The sequence below is a fragment of the Pongo abelii genome, chromosome 14, assembly GCF_028885655.2.
Source record: "Pongo abelii isolate AG06213 chromosome 14, NHGRI_mPonAbe1-v2.0_pri, whole genome shotgun sequence".
NCBI lineage: Eukaryota > Metazoa > Chordata > Mammalia > Primates > Hominidae > Pongo > Pongo abelii.
This window is the reverse complement of record NC_071999.2, coordinates 81,076,571-81,098,217: the sequence shown is the minus strand read 5'-3', so window position 1 is coordinate 81,098,217 and position 21,647 is coordinate 81,076,571. Positions and strand designations below refer to the sequence as shown.

Below are 21,647 nucleotides of genomic sequence, written 5' to 3'. Positions count from 1 at the left end.
ATTAACTATTATCTGAAAAAGCTCTGAAAATTTACCCTTTTCCATTTATATATACTTGTGGGACGTTAGATGTTCTTCATGTCATGGCAGATTGAGTGCAGAAACAGATAAGGGAATCCAGCTACCTTTTATTAAGTCAGATATTACAAAAATGTTAATATAAATCTTTGCACAAACTTTTTTGTTTTAAAAGTGAAGTTATTTTCATAAAATATTTATTATATAATGATTTGTGATTATATTAAGTGAATTAATAAATATTTTAAATTTTCTCAGTTATAATTTCTAAAATGATAAATATTGATAGATCGAACCATACATATGAAAGCCCTTAGTGGTCTCTCAACAGTTTTCAAGAGTGAGAATTGCTGTTTTAGAAAACACTTTAAAAATAATGATAAAGATCTAAATTATCAACAAGGAAAAATACCTATACTAGGTTTTCAAGCACAAAAAGGAGATCACAAAACTTTGTTTAGAATGGGTCTGCGTATTCAAAATTTTATACCTATATTAACTGTTTTAATATTGAGAAATGTGTGGAAAGATGTTCACTAAAATTTCAGTAGTGGTATTCTCTGGATGAGTGTTTTTTTTATTTGTACTTGTCTTTATGGTTTTATTATTTTCCAATGAACATGTATCATGAAAGAAAATAGCAAATCTGAATCCCAGCACTTTGGGAGGCCAAGGCGGGTGGATCACGAGGTCAGGAGATCAAGACCATCCTGGCTAACATGGTGAAACCCTGTCTCTATTAAAAATACAAAAAATTAGCCAGGTCTGGTGGCGGACGCCTGTAGTCCCAGCTACTCAGGAGGCTGAGGCAGGAGAATGGTGTGAACCTGGGAGGCGGAGCTTGCAGTGAGCCGAGATCACACCACTGCACTCCAGCCTGGGTGACAGTCTGAGACTCCATCTGAAAAAAAAAAAAAAAAAAAAAGAAAATAGCAAATCTGTATTAAAAGCACATTTATTATTTTATAACATGCGCTTTTATAAGAACTGTGAAGCCAGGTAAAAAGTGTATAATTTATTCATGAAAACTTCTCTTTCATTGCATTCTTTTCCAGAGCTACTAAATGGTAGTCATGGTTTTTGGTCCAAATTTATTGCTCAAGGCTTTAATGCAGTAGTTCGAATTTATATGTTTAAGATGGTCTCATTGGTAGCTTGGCCCAGTAGATGTTGATATTCGTTAATGCAGCAGTGTGTTAACTTCACTCATCCTTTTGTTTTCTGTTTAGTATTTATGGATAAGCCTTGTAGGGTATAATTAAACTTATGATGTTTATAAAAATACTATAAATTGTTTAGGTTCATAGCAGGACACGAGGGCTTTAGGGTGCACACTGTTAATCATAAGCAAACACTGTCACAGAAACGCAGTGTTTGATGTCTAGTTTCTGTTCTAATCTCATAGACTTTGATGTTATCATCTCAAGACTGGAAAATGTCATATTCATTTTCTTGATCCAGTTAACATGATTTTATGAGTGAGTTCAATAAATTAGCAGAATCTAGGACAGTTTCTTATCAGTAAAATGAAGATAATAATAGAATTACCTCAAAGGATCAAAGGATAGTTGTGAGGATTAAAGGAGATAAAATATATAAAGCATTTAGAACAGTGCCCAGCACGTAAGTGCTCCATTAGTGTGATAGCTATTATTATCTAGAAAGTGCACACGTAAGTTCATAGCAAATATTATTTACAAAGAGCTAACTTTCCCAGATACATTCAAATTGTTCATGTATTTGCATTAGCAATGGTCAGGCAGAAGCTGTTATCAGCTATCAGCGTCTCTTTTTAGAACAGGCACCTGCTTCTCAGATGACGCTCTTAATTTGATTAATACTGTCTTCTCATATGAAAACAGTCTAGGTTCAGGCAAGAACCTGTTTAGTATTGTGATCTAGGAGGGTGAGCAGAACCACCATTTTCTCTTAGATTGTTTGCTTGCTCATTCATTGGTTAGTTCACTTCACAAACATTTTGCGTGGGAGCCATGTGCCAGGCCTTGTGCTTGGGATAGATAAGATGCATGAGACACATCTGTGGGAGAGGAAGATGCCATTGGGTGGCTAAATATAGTGCCATAAGTGCTGTGAGGGGGAAGCACTGGGTTGCTGTGGGTGATTTGGAGGTGTGCATTGCTGCCACAGGCTCTGGGGTAGGGCGTCTTCGGGAAGGGCCATGGAGGGAAGTTTCTCTGAGGGGAATTGTGAGCAAATAGGCCTCCCAGGCTGCTGAGCAGTGAGCAGTCTATGCTTTGTTCCTCTCTTTGTTCCTCCTTCTCTGAGGACATCTTATTATCTGCTGATGTGCCTTATGGGCAATTTGCATGGAAGATTTATTAGTCATGTTTTTATGTTCTTCACATTTTATTCACTGGGCTGAAAGAAGCATATGTGTTTATCCAGTATTTATAGGGCAAACAAAATTTTTAAATTTTTAAGAATATTTAATAAAGGCATAGAGGTTTCAGAAAGATTTTTCTTCAGCTATTTTAACCATAACTGGAGTTTTAAACATTTAAGGATGATTTTTGTGTGTTTATTTCAGAGTTGTGGAAGCAATAATCTTTCCGAAGTTCTTTTTTTTGTGAATCAGCCCACAAATTCATAGATTAATCATAAGAAAACCATTTAGCTGGTATTTATGTAAAGAAATATTTTATCATCACTGACTTTTCAAATCTTTGGGCTCATATGCCTGTATTTTGCGGTGGCAACCTTTTTTTTTTTTAAAGAAACTTTTTTTTTCCTTTATCTCTTCTGGTTCCCAAATTAAAGTAGAATTTTGGAGAAACTGGAAAGTTACTGTCAGGTTGACTGGATGTAGTGCTGCAGGGTGTCCAGAAAGGAATATGCAGCTCATTGGAGGTGAGGTTTTTGAGACAGAGTCTTGCTCTGTCGCCCAGGCTGGAGTGCAGTGGTGCGATCTCAGCTCGCTGCAACCTCTGCCTTCCGGGTTCAAGTGATCCTCCTGTCTCAGCCTCCCAAGTAGCTGGGACTACAGGCACCCACCACCATGCCCGGCTAATTTCTATATTTTTAGTAGAGACAGGATTTCACCATGTTGACCGGGCTGGTCCTGAACTCCTGATCTCAAGTGATCTGCCCGTCTCAGCCTCCCAAAGTGTTAGTATTCTGTAATCCCAGCACAGGCGTGAGCCACTGCACCTGGCCTGGAGATAAGTTTTCTTTTTATCATTATTATTATTATTATTTTTTATTATACTTAAGTTTTAGGGTACATGTGCACAACGTGCAGGTGGTGTGCTGCACTCATTAACTCGTCATTTAACATTAGGTGTATCTGCTAATGCTATCCCTCGCCCCTCCCCGGAGATAAGTTTTGAAATGGTTTAAGAGCTGGAGAGCAGCAGATGAGAAAGTTCAGGAAAACTGGTAGGCCATGTACCCAGGAAATAGATGATGAGGTAAGAATGAGTGCTAAGCAAGGAATCAAGAATCCTGTAGGAGACATAAGGCAAGAAGACCAGTTACATACAGTAGCCCCGCCTTATCAGTGGGGGACATATTCCAAGACCCCTCGTGGATGCCTGAAACTGTGGATGGTACCAAACCCTATTTATACTCTGTTTTTTTCCTGTACATACATACATACATACATACATATGGTAAAGTTTAATAGGCCCAGCAAGAAATTAGCAACAATAATAATAAGATAGAACAATTATAACAATATACTGTAATAAAAATTATGTGAATGTGGACCCTCTCCAAAATGCCTTATTGTACTGCACTGCAGGTAACTAAAACCACAGAAAGTGAAACTACAGATAAGGAGGGACTACTGTACGAGTCCAAATGTGTTAAGTGCAATGAGGCTAAAAACAAAATGTTTTAGTCATTTATTCAGTAAATAAATAAATTTGTTGAGTGCTTACTATAGCCATGGTTGAGGTGGGGGTAAGATCATTTCTGTTTAAAGAATTCAGAATTCAGGATAGGCTTTTTTGTTGTTGTTGTTGGGGAGACAAGGTCTCACTCTGTCGCCCAGACTGGAGTGTAGTGGCGCAATCTCAGCTCACTGCAGCCTCCACCTTCTGGGTTCAACTGATTCTTGTGCCTCAGCCTCCCGAGTAGCTGAGACTACAAGTGCTCACCACCACTCCCTGCTAATTTTTGTATTTTTTGGTAGAGGTGGGATTTCACTATGTTGGCCAGGGTGGTCTCAGACTCCTGGCCTCAAGTGAGCCGCCTGCCTCTGCCTCCCAATATGTTGGGATTATGGGCGTGAGCCTCTGTGCCCGACCGAAGATAGGCTTTTGATAGAGTTCATGACATTTAACTTGCCCTTAAAGGGTATACAGAGATAGAATTCTAATGCAGTGCTGTCCAATTAAAATATAATGTGAGGTTCATGTGTAATTTAAAACTTTCTAGTAAACACATTAAAAGAAGTCAAAAGAGACAGGTGAAATTAATTTGAATTGTATATATTATTTAACCCAGTACACACAGAATATTGTAATTTCAGCATTATAATCAGTATAAAATTATTGAGATATTTAACATTTTTCACACTAAGTCCTTGAAATTGACTCTGCATTTTACATGTCAAGCACATAGCACATCTCAATTCAGAAGCTAACTTTTCACTGGAAATATGTGATCTAAATATAGAGTTTATAAAATTTAACAGTTGAAAAACAAAATTCACATACAGTTTGTTCCAGTCATACTTTAAAGTTTTCCAGTAACTGAATGGGGCATCTGTTTTAAAATTTTAATGTATATTAAAGTTAATTCAAATTAAAACATTTTTTTCCTAGTCATATTAAATTCATCTCCACCCATGGCTAGAAGCTACCATATTGAATAACACAATTTTAAAGAGCTCGAAAAGAAAATTTTGTAGGCAGAAAGACCAGTATATGCAAAGGTGTCAAGGAAAAAAGTTGGAGCAGTGTTGGGGAAGCAGCAAGCAGCCCAGTGTAATTTATTTGAAATGAGATAGTGAGAGAAAAACCTGGAATGATATTTGGGAGCCCTGGATGCATAGTCTCCACATTGGGACTTCATGTAAATAGACATTGGGCACTCACGGGGTAAACTTTTCGGGAAAAACTTTATAAGAGGAATGAGAGGCTGCATGTTTTGATTTAGGCTGATTAATCTGGCTGTATTGTTAAGGGTGGATTTGAGAACCAAGGGGAAGGAGAGAGGCTGGAGGTGAGGATATTAACAAAGAGCTAATTGCAAGTGGAAAGAGGTAATGAGAGCCTGAAGTAGAAAAGTGCTGGAGATTCCTCATCCTAAAAAGATTCCCTTTCATTGAATCAGCCTCCCTCAATGGGTTTCCTAGTGTTCAACTCTTTCTGTGCTGTTACAAATATTATGTTGTGTCTCTAGTATACTGTCTGCTAGTATTTCATTTATTAATTTCCCATCTATCTCCATAGATTGGTACTGTAAACATGTAGCCATACAGCACTTATTTCATGGTATCATTGTATATTATTTTGTGTGTTTGGATCTATTCATTTTGGATTTTGAGTCAGCGAAGAGAGACCATTTCATTTTCATGTTTGCATGCTTAGCGCCTAGCATACTTAGGGCCTCTGGTGTTCTGCTTGCACTGAGAAGAAATTCAATGAATGTTTCTTGATTTGAGTGAACCTGCAATGATAGTAGTTTGTGGATGGCACAGACTTGGGGATGCCAATAACTTTGACTCATATCTGGGCAATAAGGAAGCAACTGAAGGTGGGGGGTTCATTTCAAGGTGAATTGCCAGAGGTTTCAAGTCAAATTTTTTATTGGGGAAAAGTTGAAGCAACAGTTTGAAGCAGTTTCTGGTATTCCCCTGTTTCTTTTTAAGAATACACAAGAAATTTAAATCATTGAAGAAATCCTATTGCTTGATATAGGCAAATATATTACCCCTTACAATTTGTTTAAAATTAGAAATCTTAAAGCTGAAGGTGAAAAGCCAGGTATAGTTATTTCGACAGTGAATGATTGGCAGTTATAGCCCATTCACCCACTGGACAAATAGGGACTGTGAGGAAGGACTGGTGTTTGTGGAACATGATGATTTCCTCATAATAAATTGGAGACTTTTTGTACATCATGGAGTTAGTTGATAATGAAGAGGAGGTGGAGAAAAATAGTTAATATTTATTAATTTTATTAACAAGTTAATTCATCTACTTTATTAACATTATTAAGAACCTATGTTAGAAACAATGTTAGGTGCTTTATACAAACTTTATTCTCACAGTTTTTATAGGTTACAGGTATTATCCCTATTTTATAGAGGATGATACTGAAGTTAAGAGAGTTTTAAAAGTGTGCCAAAAATCACATAGTAAGTGATCGAGCTGGGAATGGAACCCAGATCTGTCTTACTGTAAAGTTTTGACCCATTCGTAATTGGGCATAGTAGATGTTACAGAGAGGGCATTTTGGAGTTAAAAAAAGGTAAGGGGAAAGGTAAGGATCTTTTTCTAGAACAGAAGCTCCTCTTCTGTTCATTTGGATGGTGATGATGAAAACTCTTCCAGTGGCATACCACCAGAAATTATGGGGACTGCATGAGGCTAGCTTTGTCAGGACTCCCATAAGAGGTGGTCTTGTGGAAACCATGATAAAGAATAAGAAGGTGTGAATTTTCTCCCTTTTTTCACTTCTTCACATAATGTAGATAGAGTTAACGTGTGGGAACATAAAATGCCGAGAAGGTGAAATGAAGGAAATAGGGATTGATTGTTTGTAAATTCAGTGTTTCATGCCTTGAAGATTTAAAAAATAAAATCTTATCTAGTTCATTACCGTTCTAGAGACAGACAGATTAAAAAGTGTCTGTTTTTTTTTTTTGAGATGGAGTTTTGCTCTTAGGCCCAGACTTGAATGCAGTGGTGTGATCTCGGCCCACTGCAACCTCCGTGTCCTGGGTTCAAGTGATTCTTTTGCCTCAACCTCCCGAGTAGCTGGAATTACAGGCACCAGCCACCACGTCCGGCTAATTTTTTGTGTTTTTAGTAGAGATGGGGTTTCACCATATTGGTCAGGCTGGTCTTGAACTCCTGACCTCAAGTGAACCACCCACCTCGGCCTCCCAAAGTGCTGGGATTACAGGCATGTCTGCCTCTTAATAGAAGGGTCAGATGAGGCTAGGTGCGGTGGCTCACGCCTGTAATCCCAGCACTTTGGGAGGCCGAGGTGGGTGGTTCACTTGAGGTCAGGAGTTTGAGACCTGCCTGGCCAACACGGTGAAACCCTGTCTCTACTAAAAATACAAAGATTAGCCGGGCCACTTCGGAGGTTGAAGCACGAGAATCGCTTGAATCTGGGTAGCAGAGCTTGCAGTGAGCCAAGACCACGCCACTGCACTCCAGCCTGGGCAACAGAGCAAGACTCTTTCTCAAAAAAAAAAAAAAAAAAAGAGTCAGATGAACAAAACTGATATACTTCAACACTAGCTTTCTTTTAGATATCTTAATTTTATCAATAACGGTAAATGTGTTGCTTAGTTGATTTTTATCAACTAAAACTGGGAGTTTTAGCTGACCTAGGAGAGTGAAAGGGCTCTCTTTGAGACTGATAATCATTTTCTGACATGAGGCTATTTAAGGACTCAAGAACTTCTAATGTCAATTAACCATGAAATATTTTAACAGTGCTTAGTCTTTGCTCAATAGCTTGGTCCATGCTATGTTTGTAATACATGTAAGTCAAATCGACATTTTGGTTTATGAGATTCCATGTTTCAGAAGAGGCTGCTGGATTCTTAAAGTGTTTATTCAGTCATCAAATATTTATTGAGTATTGAACTCACGTTAGGCATTGTGACAGACATGGGGTATTTAGTGGTGAACAAAATATATATTTTCCTGCTGTCATATTCTTTGAAATCTAGTGAGGTTGGCAGACTTTAAAAAGACAATAACAAAAATGAATATACTGTCATACATTTTGATAATATTTGACATTGAACATATTGATTTCATTGAACACTAGAGATGTATTCTTTAGATGTATCTTGAAAAGCTGTGTGTGTGTGTGCATGTGTGTATGTATGTATAAAAATTCACATTTGTGTAAATCAAGTAATAATTTAGCTTTGTGATTTTGAGCTAGTCATTTCGCTTCTCTGGATTTTAATTTTCTTGTTTATTATATAGCAATTTATTGAAGATCTTTGTAGAAGTTTCTGATGTTAAATTCAGTCATGATGTTATATGACTGAGATGTTTATATACTGTTTTTTTCATGTTGCTCAAAACCTAAATTAGTTCATTTTGTACCTGAAAATAGAAATAAGACTTGTTAAATAATAAATTCACCCAATTGGCATCAATAGTTATAAAACTGCCATACTGGAAATGTTGAACGTTTTGCAGAAGCTTAAATATGAAGCTTTGAAAGGTACTGTAGAAATTCTAGATTCTAAGTTCTATTCAAAACCTGTTTATTTTCTTCAGCTGGGTATTTGATGTGAATCTTCTAAACTTGAAACAAACACATGATGGTCTCTCTGATCATCAGTTTTCCAGTTTATTAGTTTTTAATAGATAATTTTTTAGAGCACATTTAGAAGTATAGAAAAATTGAGAAGATAGACCAATTTATTTTCGCAGTGGAAGTAATAGGCCCTATCTTGGATAGTTGTGAGAATAAGAATTATTGAATGTAAAAGTTTTAGAATAGGTCCTCATTCCTACACAGCTATTATTGTGGTCAACTTTTTCCCGTCATCATTATGCTAACTCTTACACTAAAAGAGAGCTAGATAACTGTTTATCTTTTTAGTTAACAAAAGAAAAAATTCTATTGTCATGCCCAGATTTCCATCTGTATCACTGATGACCACCGACCACAAATCTGTTCCACCATTAAATGTTTTCTCTCATTGTTTAGGTTATTAGTTCAGTGATCTTTGTTTGTTTCCTTTTTCTAACCATGGAATTTTATGAAAATCTAGAGATCAAGAGGAAGCAACATAAGAATGAGTAGATGATTTTTGTATTTTTTCAAAAGCTGATCATTTTAAAACAAAACATTAAAAACTAGTTGTTAATATAGATTTCATACGCATTTGAAGAATTTTCAATAATTTAAACCAACTTTTAGTAAAATTGAACTTTAAAATATATTGATGTGCGTTTATTACATAAGCTGGTATGTGTGGAAAACAGAGGCGAAGATTGAACAAAAGATAAGGAGTAAAATCATGCTGATGGATTTTACACTAACAAAATGCCACATATAGCCATAATACTAATATACTACACTTTAACATATTACAATAGTTGTAATTTATGGCTTTGAAACTTTTAAGGTATGAAACCCCCAATCATGTTTATATTTGAAAGAGAAACTTAAGGCAATAAATAGTTTGTAGCAATTAGAAGTATATTTTGCATGCCATTAATATATAATTGCATGCTACTTTTATATATTCATTGTAGTAAAAGATTCCCCAGTGAACTCTGTCAGGCCTGGTTTATGATAGATATGTAGATAGATAAGTAGATAGAAAGAGCCTGGTTTAAGATAGATAGATAGATAGATAGATACACACACACACACACACACACACACACACACACATACTGATAAAGACCAATCAGAAAATATATATATAATACATATATGTTTAGCCAGGCACGGTGGCTCACGCCTGTAATCCCAGCACTTTGGGAGGCCCAGGTGGGCGGATCACCAGGTCAGGAGATTGAGACCACGGTGAAACCCCGTCTCTACTAAAAATACAAAAATTAGCTGGGCATGGTGGCGGGTGCCTGTAGTCCCAGCTACTTGGGAGGCTGAGGCAGGAGAATGGTGTGAACCCGGAAGGCGGAGCTTGCAGTGAGCTGAGATCGCACCACTGCACTCCAGCCTGGGCGACAGAGCAACACTCCATCTCAAAAAAAAAAAAAAAAAAAAAAAAAAGAATATATATATATATATATATATTTAAAAGACGAATCAGAATATTAATCTATATTATATATATAATATATATTTTTGGGTTGGTCTTTATCAGTGAAGTCATACTTGAATTGTTAGTAGAGTAACCAAATGTCTTGTTTTTGCTCATTTGTGTTTGAGGTATAGTTGTAGTGCCCATGGGATGGTGTAGTGGTATTTGCATCACATAATTGTTGCATGTGGGCCCTTTTGTTCCCATTGACTTTCAGGGCCATTTTGAAACCTGCATTAAAGAAAATTTCTGAGACATTTTCTTCTAGAAACAGGCATGGTGTTAGCAGAGAATCAGAAAATAAGTTGTATATCAGACCTCTTTGTTCTATAGTTTTGGAGAACAAAGTCTCACAAGTAGCAGATGGCCATAGCTGTCATTCACATAGAGCTCCAGCTTTCATAAAAAGGTATGTTTCCCGGATGCAATCTGGGGCCTATTTGCCATTTAACGGCCTCACTCTGTTTGAAGTTTAAAGTTCTCCACTGTACTGCGCCAACAGTTTTTGATATTTATTTAGCAGCTGGCTAGGAACTAGAGAATCTTGTGTTGCACTGAAGACATGATGTTCACACTTTGAATCAGACAGAAAAATTTATATTATGCCTAATATATACTGTTTATGAAGACAGATGTATATACATGCCCCAAATGATTCAAATGAAAAGTTGTAAACAACACAGTTAACCCTCAGTGGCTCAGTAAATTTTTGTGACAGGATAAATGCTGGTTACACACATGGTGCTGTTCTCTGTGTTTGGCCTATTGGAATGCATTGATCTATATTTCCTAAGCTGAAATGAAATTAAGAAATTTAATTTATATTATAGTTATTGATTAATTATATTGCTTTGTGACTGTACCAGAATAATACATGCGGAAACATATTACTGGTTGAAGTAAGTTTTAGATGGTTATTTGTGGGTTATTGCCCTATTACTGTCTCTATAGAAATGTAAAAGTTTACTTAAAAGTCACCAGAAGGTCAGGTGCAGTGGCATATGCCTGTAATCCCATAACTTTGGGAGGCTGAGGCCGGCAGATCACCTGAGGTCAGGAGTTCGAGACCAGCCTGGCCAACAAGGTGAAACCCCATCTCATCTCTACTAAAAAATACAAAAATTAGCCAGACATGGTGGCACATGCCTGTAATTCCAGCTACTTAGAAGGCTGAGGCAAGAGAGTTGCTTGAGCCCGGGAGGCGGAGGTTGCGGTGAGCCAAGATCGCACCATTGCACTCCAGCCTGGGTGACAGAGTGAGACTCCATCTCAAAAAAAAAAAAAAAAAAAAAAGTCACCAGAAGAACATGATTCTATTTGGAAAAGATATTTATAAATTTCAGTATGTCTGTAGATGTAGCTTAATGATATTACCATCAGATGTGCCTTGTTATATTTGGGTGAAAAGGAATAGTCCTGTGACAGTCTTTGAAGGTTGATCATAAGATTTCTGGGTTTTTTTTGTTTGTTTTTCTCAATTTCAGAAAGTTTTGAAACAGCTAGTTCAGTCTTACTTTTATTAAGGACATATCTCTGCAGCTTTGACTTGAGTTCTTTCTTTTTAGAAGCAATACGTAACTTAAATATTTTGACTTGCATCTATCCCCAGCTTTTCTTTGTTGAAGAGCTCTGATGTATTGCCTTGTCTCGAATGCATCAGTGATCATTATGAAAAGAATACAGGTTGTTCCTGTTGTCTGTTCTCCCTTCTTCTCTAGTAACGGAATTTTGAACTAGGTAAATGGCTACCTAGAGTCAAGACTACATTTCCTAGCTTCTCTTGTTGCTAGGAGTGCCCTTGCTTCTGGCCACTGGGGTGTAAGTAGATTTATTTTGTGGCAGCTTGCTTAAGAAACCTTCCTTAAATAAAAGAGAATCCATTATGTGTGTGTGTGGCGGGGGTGGGGCAGTAGGGGAATGTCCTCTATTTCTTTTTCTTATTATTAATTCCTTCTTTGTATCCTGCTCCCTGGAATACAGTTGCAACTATTTTAAACCATGGAGTTGAGGCCCCCAGGACAGAGAAATAAGATAGAAGGCACCTGCACCTTTGATATTTAATGAAAAGTGATGAAGTACCATGATGAAAACAGCCCCAAACCCCTAACTACACTTTCATGTTTCATATGACAGGGAAATAAACTTTTGTTTTGTGTAATCAATTGCTATTTTGGGTTTCAGTCATTGCAGATGAACCCAATCCCAATGATTGGGTTCCACAGGTTATATATAACATTAACTGATTCTTTAACTACTCTGTTAATATATATTCTTCTAGAGTTGTATACTGGTTAGAACTCTTAGATAGAAGGGTGAAAACTATCACCTGTGTGAAAGGACCCTGGAGTGGCCCCCAGAATTGGAGGAGACCAAGAGCTCATTTACCACACCTGTAAGGATGTTCACAGCCGGGAACTGGACCCCACCAGGACTCTGTCTCTCCACATTTTGGATCTAATTTCATTTTCCTCTTGGTTTTATTTTCTTACTGCAGACTGGCTCTCTGCAGTGAAGGATATGGTACCAGACTAATTTCCTTAATACTTGAGGCTTCAGATGGGACACAGCTGTGTCTTGTCTTCTGTTGGAAAAATATTAGGGAGCAACTCACATTACCTGGTTTGGGTCATATGCCAGTTGCACCTCTTTACCTGTCACTGGACCAGCTTAGATTACCTGCAGTTTATTGTGGCTACTTTGGAGGCAGGTGGATGGGAAGATTGGACCTGGGGGAGGGTGCAAGGATTGGCAGCATCCACTGAAACCATTTGTTCTAAATGAAATGGGTGCTGTTTTGACAAAACAGTGTCTATTATAGCTGATACGTCATTTATAGATGATTTACAATTGGGATCATCTTATTCTTTCTTGAAAGCAGTCCATGTGTGAAAAAAATGAGGGCTGCGAGTTTGCTTTGAATTTGGTTTCTGACTTTGAAGTTGTGAAATCTGGCAAGACTGCAGCTCAGATAAATCCTTTGTTTGGGAGTTTTGATGAAAATTATTTCAGGCCCCATTATCACATTATACAGGCTAACTATTAGGAACCACTGAACAGATTTCCTTATTTTCTTTGATCTTCAGTCTCACTGATTATAATGGAAGCATTGCTGTAATCATTAATCTTTTTAATGTAGACATAAGGAGGTGTTTGGATATTAAAGAATTATGGCTATTACACCCTGAAAAATACTTTAGTGTCACAAATTCTACTTGAAATTCTAAGGTGAGAGTTTCTCTAAGGAGTTAAAATTTGACATTTAAGGAGTTAAAATTTTATATATGTTTGACATACATAAAGTTTGAGAAGTAAAAATTCTTTTGAAAGGGCTTTGGGATACTGAGTTTCCAGAATGTACTTGAAATATTAACAAATGATGGACGGTAAATTAATTGAAAGGTCATGGTGTCATGGGATTGAGTTCTGTTGAGGGAGAGAGGACATCTCTGTCCACAGGGCATGCATTCGGAGACTGGGCAGGGCTGGGCAAAAGCTAGTCATGACACAGCGCCTGCTTCCAGGTGGCTTTCAAGCAATATGGTGACGTTTCAGAGACTTCAAAAATAGAGGTGTATTGCTTGTGGAAGTATTGTATTTATTAATCTGGTTTCAAGTCAGATATGTGTGAGGTGCATAGATGAAGCATATTCTTTCTCCAGGATCCTGAAAGTCTCAAGCTTTTTATTCTTTTCTGCAATCAAAGATGAAAAGAAAGTTGTGCTGTTTGGGTCACGTAAACCATCATACACTTTCTCTTGGTATCGTTTTGCCAGTCCACTCAAGGGAAGGGGAGGGAAGGGAGCGTTTGATATTTAATGAACAAAGAAGCATACCTTTCAACAGCCAGTGTCAGCTCTGAAAATGCCTTTTCTGATCAGAACCTTTCATAGACGATGTTCAGTAGAGTCCCAGACGGGAAGAAGGAACAAGGGCCAGAAAGGCAGTCTTGCTGCAAGATGTCATAGGATTAATTTTTCATTCCCCAGGAGCAGCCACAGCAGGCACACTCCATGATGACCTGCGTTGTTTGGAGGAGCTGACCTCTACTGTGAGGGTTGAAGATTGTGCATTTAGAGCTCCGGTATGAATGGTTACTATGTGGGGAGACTAGGGCCTTTCCTTCACCCACAAAAAGTGCAAGTCTGGATCAGAGATTAGCATCCGGTTGCTTGCTATTGCCTTTCCTTCCAGCCTAATTTTGGAGAGAGGTGAATGTGTGTTTTGATTTTTATCCCTGGATGGCCTGCGGTTAGGATTTTTCTTCTTTGAAGAAGGGAGATATATGCCCCTTTAGCAGTTAATGATAATGTTTATAAGGACCTGAAGTCTTTGAATAAAAGCTCAAGAATGTCATATTATTTTCATCTGCAAGGTGAATAATCTATTATGATGATATAAATATCTGAAGCAATATGGAAGGACAGGACAAAAATAGGTTTCTGAGAAATGTGTGGCGGTTTTTGTTTCCTGATAATATTACAGCTTTATCTACTGATCTCACCTGGAGTTTGTCATGTCCAGATCCCTCTGGGCTGAGTTGTTGCTCCTTTGCCTCCTTTTCCAAGGCCCATTTCATTGCACAATTAAGCCTTGCTGAAAACCTTCTCTTCTCATGAATTCAGACATTTCATAAGTTAAAACTACCTATTAAATATTCAGTTTTAGGATTTTGTTTAGATGACTTTATACTTCCTATTTCATGATGAAGGACCAAGACGTATGTTTCTTATTATGTTTATTGTGTCCTGCTTTAAACTATCTAGCAAATTAAATGTCATCAAGTCCTGATTTTGCTGTATTCAAATGTTTTCAGTCTAACTTTATTTTATTAACTTATTAATTTTATTGCCAAACTTGTCTAATCAGCTAAAATTCTAGTTAATTTACTTTTTATGGGCCTAAGATGAGAGCAGTAGTAATAATATTTTATAAACAGTGGGAGCATTTTTTTCTCAGTATTGTGAGAACCTTAAAAAAATTTTTTTTTGCTTTAAACTAGTCTATGTGAGAAAGCTCCCTCTAGTGTTTCTTGGAGCAAGTACAAGTGGTATTGAACTATGTTTTTAAAAAAATGAGCCTTAGGGCCAGGCTTGGAGGCTCACGCCTAAAATCCCAGCACTTTGGGAGGCCGACGCAGGCAGATTACTTGAGGTCAGGAGTTTGAGACCAGCTTGGCCAACATGGTGAAACTCTGTTTCTACTAAAAATACAAAAATTAGCCGGACATCGTGGTGGGCGCCTGTAATTCCAGCTACTCGGGAGGCTGAGGCAGGAGAGTCACTTGAACCTGTTAGGTGGAGGCCTGCAGTGAGCCGAGATCGCGCCACTGCACTTGAGCCTGGGCGACAGAGAGAGACTTGGTCTCAAAAAAAAAAAGAAAAAAAAAGTGAGCCTTAAATAATAGGACTAATTTGATAAATAGAGAGCATCTTATTGAATAAATAGATAGTAGGCTGACCTCACATTGAAAATGCTTTGCAGTTGGGTAGAGGGATGTGCTATATTTGAAAACATGGATCTCAAAAATAAAGAACGTTCTTTATTTTTCCATATAGAAGTGTTCCATATATAAAATGGAACATTAACTTTCTTGATTACATGTTTATGAGATGCTTTACTTTCTTGTTTTTGATGACTTTGTTTCTAATTTCACCGTTTTAGAAATCATGCCCATAGAAATATCCATATCTAAGGAAAGAAATATAAGGTTATTTTTCATAAGTGACACAAATATTTTAAAATCAAAGTATGTTATTCTTATTTTGAGAAGGTACACAATAGAGTATTTTTGCATAACTACATGCAAACTTTTTTCAAACTTTATTCCTTATATAAATATTACTTTTATAGGGTAGCTCCCAGTTTCTTCTAATGGCAGAGAAAAGTTTTACCTTCATGGGTTCATTTTACAGGGGCAAACCGCTCTTCTAATTAGTGGCTGATTCCTGAGTTTTACCTAAAATACTTGATGCCATGTAGGGGTCACATTTAGCAATCCAGAGAACACAGGAAGAGTAGCTTGAGGGTCCTAAAGATGTCTTCACCTCACAACTTAGTCCACAAACAGCCTAGAATTAAATTTTATGTTGATGCTCAATATTCTGTTAGATCTTCTTCCCCATCCTCATCTTAGCTAATGAGCAAGCTTGCTATTTTACAGAGAAAATTAAAGCAGAGGAGAAATTCTATAAACTCCCATCACCCATCTGCCTGCAACTGTGCCTTTCTATTCTGCCTTTCCCTTTCAAACTGCCAGTTCAGTTCAACCTCTTTCTTGGGCCTAGATTCTATCCCCTCTTGTCTACTTAAGGACATTGCTCCAGCAATTCTGCCCTGTTTCTTGAGATCATTGATTTCCCCTTCACTGTTATGTATTCTCCATTGGAAGCTGTCATTTCTTCCAAGAGAGAACCCTCTCTTGACTCACTTGTTTCTCCTGCTGCTGCCCTTATAGGTTGTCTGTTCCTATTGCTTTGAATTTCGTTCTTGAAATTTCTTTTGAACCTACTCCATTAAGGCTTTTGTCCTTAGCTCCCACCATTTTTCTTGTCAAAGTCACCTGTGATCTCATGTTGATTACTCTCTTCTTTTGGAAACCTTTCTTACTTGACTTCAGGATGCCATTCTCTCCTGGTTTTACATCTGGGTCTTGCTGTATTTTCTTTCATTCATATTTCTCCATCTTTCAAACTATAAGCACTGTGGCTTCAGGGCTAGATCCTGGAGATAACCCCCTCTCTGTGTCTGCCTAGCTGTCTATGTCTCTGTTTCTGTCTTTCTCTCTCTGTCTTCTATACCCTTGATGAACTCATCTAATCTCATGGCTTTAAATACCATCTAGATGCTAATAACTTCCAATTTTCTATCTCAGCCCTGATCTGTCCCGGGAGCTCCAGACATATAATCAACTGCCTACTGACATCTCCTCTTGAATGTCTATAAGTTTCTCAAAATTAATGTGTCCAAAACGCGGCTTCTGATCTCTTAAGCCATCACCCACCTGCAGTCTGTCCTATTGTCGCTCCATTTTTTCTAATTCCTGTGGCCCTAAACCGTGATGTCATCCTTGCCTGCTCTCCTTCTCCTAGACCTCACATTGGATTCATCAACATATCATCGTGTCTGTACCTTTAAAATTATATTCAGAAGCTGGCAGCTGCCTAACCACCTCCCTTGCTGTCGCTTCTGTGTGAGCCACCAATGGCTCACCCTGGATGAGTGCAGTAGACACCTGCCCATTACCCTTGTCCATTTTCCACACAGTAGCCAAAGGGTTCCCTTGAAAGCAACTTAGATTATGTCATTTCCACACTGAGCACTGCACTGCACTGTATCAGGGGCTTTCTATCTCACCAAGAGTAGAAGCCAAAATTCTTTCAAGCCCCTGCAGGATTTAGATCTTCCACGTCTCCCACAACTGCCTCCCCCATAATCGCGTGCTCACTCACTCCCATCCAGCCATGCCGGTTCCTCACAGTTCCCTGAATGCACCAGGAAAATTTGTGCTTCAGGGCCTTAGTACTTGATGTTCTGTCTGCCCAGAACATTCCTCCCTCTGATATTTGTATTGCTCAAGACCTTGCTGACTTCAGATGTCTACTCATATATCATCTTATAGAGAGTCCTTTCTCTAAAATTGCAACTGTTTTCCTCAAAATTTTATGTCTTTCCAAATTTCCCCCTTCTCTGCATTATTTTTCTCCTTGGAAATGTTCACTAAAATCCCTTATATTTTACTTCACTTGTTAATTTTTTCTTCCCTGTCTCCCCGCCCCAATTTAAATTTCATGAAGGCCGGGAATTTGATTTAGCCATAGCTTCTCACTTATTTCATCTTCTTACGTAGCACACATTGGAATTATATTTTGATTTAAACATTATTAAATGCTTGCATCGTCGCAGCACTGTGTCAGGCATATTTTCACATTTAACTCATTTTTCTTAGGTTGCCTTTCAGATAAGCATTGTGATTTCCATTTTGCATATGAAAAACCTGAGGCCTAGTGGGTATCGTATTTTTTCTATAGATAAACATAGATACTGGACCCAGGCTTTAAGTAGAAACCCTCTAACAGCATGATGTGTACTTTTCTAATCTGTGAAGCTATGGACTGCTTCCTTTTAAAAATAATAATTTTGATTGTGTGTGTGTGTGTGTGTGTGTGTGTGTGAGAGAGAGACAGGGTCTTACTCTGTCACCCAGGCTATAATGCAGTGGCATGATGTGATCACTGTTCACTGCAGCCTCAACCTCCCAGGCTCAAGTGATTCTCCCACCTCAGCTTCCTAAGTAGCTGGGGCTACAGGCATGTGCCATAACTTCTTCCTGGTTTACATTTTTTGTAGAGACGGGGGCTCCCTATGTTTCCCAGGCTGGTCTTGAACTCCTGGTTTCAAGCAGTTCTCCTGCCTCGGCCTCCACAAAGTACTGGGATTATAGGTGTGAGCCAACATACCCCACCTGACTTTGGTTTTGAAAGGGAATTGGAAAGTGATGGTTCTTGCCTGCTCCTTTGTCATATGACTTCTTCCCAAGCATGCCATCTTCTGTCTTGTTACACCAGCACTAAACTCAGCCACTTTTGGGGAGGTTTTATTCTTTTTTTCTCTCTTTTTTTTTTTTTTTTTTTTTGAGACAGAGTCTCACTCTGTTGCTCATGCTGGAGTGCAGTGGTGTGATCTCTGCTCACTGCAACCTCTGCCTCTCAGGCTCAAGCGATTCTCCTGCCTCAGCCTCAGGAGTAGTTGGGATTACAGGTTTGCACCACCATGCCTGGCTGATTTTTATATTTTTAATAGAGATGGGGTTTTGCTATGTTGGCCAGGCTGGTCCTGAACTCCTGACCTCAAGTGATCCAGCCGCCTTGCCTCAGCCCCCCAAAGTGCTGGGATTACAGGTGTGAGCCACTACGCCTGGCCTCATTCACTTTATCAAATCACGATTCCCCAGATTTTTTCCTGTGAGTTACTCTTTTATATTTTCTATCTGATCACTTTTACACATTTGTAACAGTCATAGGATAAGAAGGCACAAGTCGTATCTTTTACAGAAGGAATTCAACTGGATAAGCAGTGAGACGGCATGAGAGGAGAGAACTCAGTAGAAAGGTTTAAGAAATGTCTCTCTGATAATTTGGCCTAACTTAGAGGCCATCAAAAAGGCAGCAGTTAGAAAAGAGCTGAACCATAAATGGGTTTAGAGCAAAGCGGCCAAGAATATCTAAGAACTAAAGCCTGGTCTGAGAGGAAACTGTGTTGGCTCATAGCCCGAGGATCAAAAACAAAGCTACTTGTATGACTCTGGTTTAAGTCACAGAGATACTCTTGCTTTCTTTGGCCCCAAATAGTGTAGTCTCTTGTAATCTCATTCTTTTCCTCTTCAGTGGTTTGACTTTTGATGTTAACAGTTTATTGCCACATCTGTAAAATAAGAGGGAGACCCTTAGTTTTACAGTTCTATCATTTTCAAATCAGTGTATTACTCCATTCTATTTTGAATCTAGACTCAGTTTTAGACTTCTGTTTTACTGTGGAAAATTTGCTTTAAAGTAATAATTTAGATTTTTAACTAAATACAAAGAATCTCTGAAGTATTTTAGGATAAAAGTTAAAATGAGATTGTCAAACAGCTTCACCCTAAAAACCATAGCACGAACTGGGTGTGCTTCTAAGGCTACTGGGGCTGGAAAAATGGCTAGGAATGATTAGTGTTTCCTTGAATACAAATGAACTGATACTTGGCATCTATATATCTTCCCAGCGTTTTCCATTATATGAACATGAAATTTTAAAAACCTCAATTAAAAATTATAACATTAAGTGACCAAATCAATCGTTTCTCAAAATGCTGCATTTTACTTCATACCATTACGCTTTCAACATCATCCCCCTGTTGCCTGGATAGTCTGTAAACTAATCTTAATGGTTTCTTAAACAAGCAGAATTAATTATAAAGGAAATCTACCCTTCCCCTAAAGCCACGTGTTACTTCCAAACCAAATATATTTCTTTTCCATACTGTCTGTGTTTGAGTGAGACTAGTTTAAATTGCTATTCTTTCTCATTAGGCAGTTTTTCAGTTTACTTGTTCCCTAAAGTTTTTCCTCAACTTTGTTTTTTTTTCACACTTCTCTAAATCTTGCTCTGCCTACTATAGTTGTTATAAAAGATTAATAATGTCAAGCATTGAAGCTTATATCAATTGTAAAAGAATTGATCCAGTTCTTTTTTGTTTAAATATGTTTTAGGAAGCTTATTCTCACGCTGATATCAGTCATATCTATTTTTAAACATTTATTGAAGTTCATCTGTTATCAGTGAACCGTGTGAATAAAAAAGACATTGTACTGTAGATTAATCTTCTCTTATCTCCATAATTAGTAAGCATGGGACACTTGTGATTATTTAAACAGTATAATAAAGACTACAGTCATCAAAATTAAAATGTTTCTTTTTAAAGAAAGCTAAAGCTTTGCTCTTTAGTCCCAAACAATCTGTGTATTTCCTGATTGCAGAGTCAGGAAATACTTAACTTTTGAAGCAATAACGGTTACTCCTGGGAAGTTTTATAATTGGCTGCATAGTGATAACGTGGACTTTAATAAATACAGTGAAAATACCGCCAGCTTATTTAGAAAGAGAGAACTTCTTAAGTGCAACCGAGAGAGCTAATACTGAGGACTACACCAGTTTGGCAAAATCATTGCTCTTTGTGACCACCTCCAGTTTCCAGCTGGCTTCCTGATCAAAGGTATCTTTCCTTAGTGCTTTTTCACTCTCCAGATTTTCTCCTGTGTTTGTTCAGGCCTTTGAACATCAGTGTGTGGTAGTTGTAGAATTTGTTTAATTTTTAAGTCAGGTAAAATGTAGTTTATAAAATGTTAATGGGTTTTTTGCAGTATGTTAAGTAACTATGATAACTAATTAATGAGAAAGAACAGCATGACATCAAGGAATCTAGAAACAATATATTTTTTTTTTGTCTAGAGTGAGGAATTGCTTTAATGTCTGAGTCTTGGTACTTGAGTCTAAATTGTGTTAGTGAGGTCACTGAAGGTGTAACAACAAGATACTAGCTAAAGGTGGCACTGTGCTTTTTCTAAATGTCATGAGACCTTTATTTTTGTTGAATTGATTCCTGTATGTTAATGGAAATGAATCATTTTAACAACTTGCACACTACTTGAGGTTTAATCATAAAGGTGATTTTTCCCTCTCTTGATTTTACATTATCTTGCCTTTATATTGGCATTAATCCAAAAATTAACTCACAGAATGTGGATCTCGATGAGACCTTATCAACCATCTATCAAGTTCCCCCATTCACTTTGCTCTTGAGGAAGCTCTCTGGCAGAGATGCAACAACTATTCCCAGAGGTCTTGAGCAAAATATTGGGGATAGAATATAAACCTGTCAGTCCCTAGTTTGGTTGAGCCTCTTTCAGTATCATTGTTTTGTGTTAATAGATTAAATGCTGCCACTGAGTAGAAATCTTGCCTTAAACTGGTGTGTGTAAATCGTCATTAGGCTGTGTGGGTTGTAGGCAGATTCTGAGCAGCGGAATTATTTGTAGCTACAATATGTAGCTAGGGTGTGTAGCTTGAGGTGCTCTATAACATTTAGAGTCATTCTGGAAACATACCGTCACTTCCTAGTTTGGGTGAATGGTGAGCAGAGTGAGAAGCC

General features: G+C 37.8%; 1 protein-coding gene across 3 annotated transcripts in view; it reads left to right on the top strand.

Moving 5' to 3' along the window:
- The window catches only part of TBC1D4 (TBC1 domain family member 4), a 197,227-nt gene that overhangs the window by 94,891 nt on the left and 80,689 nt on the right, over positions 1-21,647 (top strand). The window contains exon 1 of one of the 3 annotated variants that reach the window (XM_024230996.3): positions 20,618-20,711. The exons of the other annotated variants lie outside the window; for them this stretch is intronic. The gene's annotated coding sequence lies outside the window, so the exon portion shown is untranslated. Of the gene's footprint in view, positions 1-20,617; positions 20,712-21,647 lie in introns of those variants that run through there. 3 annotated transcript variants of the gene reach the window in all.